Consider the following 2,575-nt stretch of genomic DNA (forward strand, 5'->3'; position numbering starts at 1 on the left):
GAACCAACTTTTTGTTTCATTGATTTTTTGGACTGTTTTCTTTGTTTCTATTTTGTGGATTTCTGCCCTCAGTTTGATTATTTCCAGTCTTCTTGATCATAATGGATAATTTTGATCCTCCTGGGCGCATCTGCTTCTTTTTTTTCTAGAGCTTTCAGGTGTGCTGTTAAGTCCCCAATGTATGCTTTCTCTGTTTTCTGTAAGTGGGCACTTATTGCTATGATCTTTCCTCTTAGCACTGCTTTCTTGTCCTATGTCATATGGCAATGTATTTCACTATTAGGTCCTTTTACAAGAAAGATAAAGCAATATGTTTCCATGGAGAATGGAACCAGAGCTCAAGTGACTTCATTTTGTTAGGACTGCTTCCACAAAACCAAACAGGTTTTCTGCTTTTGCTGGTCATCATCTTTGTGTTCTCCCTGGCTTTGTTTGGCAACTCAACAATGATCCACCTCATTCGTGTGGATTCCAGGATCCACACCCCCATGTACATTCTCCTCAGTCAGCTCTCTCTCATGGACCTGATGGATATTTCTACCACTGTTCCCAAGATGGCATATAACTTCCTCTCTGGCCAGAAAAGCATTACCTTACTGGGCTGTGGAGTACAACCATTCTTTTTCCTGACAATGGCATGTTCTGAGGGCTTGCTCCTGGCATCCATGGCCTATGACCGTTTTGTGGCCATCTGTCACCCCCTTCATTATCCCACTCACATGAGCAAAATGATGTGTCTGAAGATGATCATAGGGTCCTGGGCACTTGGCTCCATTAACTCTTTAGCACATACGGTCTATGCCCTTCATATCCCTTACTGCCATTCCAGGTCCATTAACCATTTCTCCTGTGATGTCCCAGCCATGCTTCCCCTGGCCTGTATGGACACTTGGGTTTATGAGTACATGGTCTTTGTGAGCACAAGCCTGTTTTTCCTACTTTCTTTTCTTGGCATCACGGCTTCCTATGGACGCATCATTTTGCCGGTTTTCAAAAGCCACCAAAAGAGGGAAAGAAAAAGGCCTTCACCACATGTTCAACTCACTTAACTGTGGTGACATTTTACTATGCGCCTTTTGTCTACACTTATCTTCCACCTAGGAGTCTCCGTTCTCCCACAGAAGATAAGATTCTGGCTGTCTTCTACACTATCCTCACCCCCATGCTGAACCCCATCATCTACAGCCTGAGGAATAAGGAGGTCCTGGGGGCCATGACAAGAGTCTTTGGAACATTCTCTTCTACAAAACCCTGATTATTTCTTCTCTACTCATCTTTCAGTTTCCCTGGAAAATGTCATAAAGGAGGGCTGTCTTTAGAAAATGTAATGTGTGCAACACACATCATAAAATTTCTGGTGATTCATTACTTGTTAAGATTACATAATATATTCATTATTGCATACTAGTACAATTCCTACATGGTTATTCAAGTTGTAACCTTATAGCCAATAATAAAATCAATAAATATTAACAACAATTTGGAATACTATTGATACCTGATGTATATGCATTATAAGTACACAAATACTTCTGTAAATGTGATACTATTTATGCCAATTTGACAAATTTGTTCTAAAACATTAGCATATAATTATTTCTTTATTCATATATTTTGCTTTCACTATTCAAAATCTTTTGTGTGCTGCATATTTACAACCTATTGCATTTTTTACTATATACATTTTAAGGGATAATACCCACATGGGAAACTGTGTTGAAAATGGAGAAACATAGAAATTATGAAATGCTATAAAATATTAAAACTAATCACCAGAAAGTACTTTACCCCAGGTATAATTGTTCTCTAAAAAGGATAGTAGTTAATAAATGCTGTTCGATTAGGAAGAATAGAGAACTATTATACAATAGGTGGTCAAATTTCAAAATAATCTATGTGCTATTCTAATGTGCCTAAATTTGAAGAAAACAAAGTCAGAGATTTTTAAGAGCTGTATACACCCACACTTATTCCATTTTTGTTCTTCTTAACTAGAATAGGTCCTGGTGTGCTATGCCATAGTGAGATAAATATAGTTAAACATAATGTCTCATATCTCAAAGGAGAGAAAGCTAAAGGTATTCATCCAATGAAGGTAAAAACTTCAAGTGATAGATTGGCTTACTCCCCTAATTCCACCATTATTCAATGAATATATGTATGACATATTACATTATACCTCATAAGTAAATGCAACTTTCAATTAAAACATGTATAATATAGATGAGATATTTTAGAATGTATCTGTGACAGGCTGAATATTGGTGGGAATTGAGACAATAAAAATGATAGCATGGAACTGATGATTTAGAGAATTCTTGTTTGTTTTATTTGTACCATGATCCATTGGACTATAGTTTACATATGTATCTCACCCCTCTTCTCAGCTCCATCAAACATCCATGGCCTCTTCTTCATAATTATAAATATCAACCTAGTGTTGCTTGCATGTACATGTGTTTCAGACTAACAAATTATGCCTGAATAACCTATGCATGGTTTATCACTTGAGAAAACTGATTATCCCTCCCTCAATAGCCATTGTTTCTCCTCATTCCTTCAGGTCATAATGGGG

General features: G+C 37.1%; 1 pseudogene; it reads left to right on the forward strand.

Moving 5' to 3' along the window:
* Positions 1-266: 266 nt before the first annotated feature.
* LOC101979457 lies at positions 267-1,255 on the forward strand (annotated as a pseudogene).
* The last annotated feature ends 1,320 nt before the right edge of the window (positions 1,256-2,575 follow it).

The sequence above is a fragment of the Microtus ochrogaster genome, unplaced genomic scaffold, assembly GCF_000317375.1.
Source record: "Microtus ochrogaster isolate Prairie Vole_2 unplaced genomic scaffold, MicOch1.0 UNK43, whole genome shotgun sequence".
Taxonomy (NCBI): Eukaryota; Metazoa; Chordata; class Mammalia; order Rodentia; family Cricetidae; genus Microtus; species Microtus ochrogaster.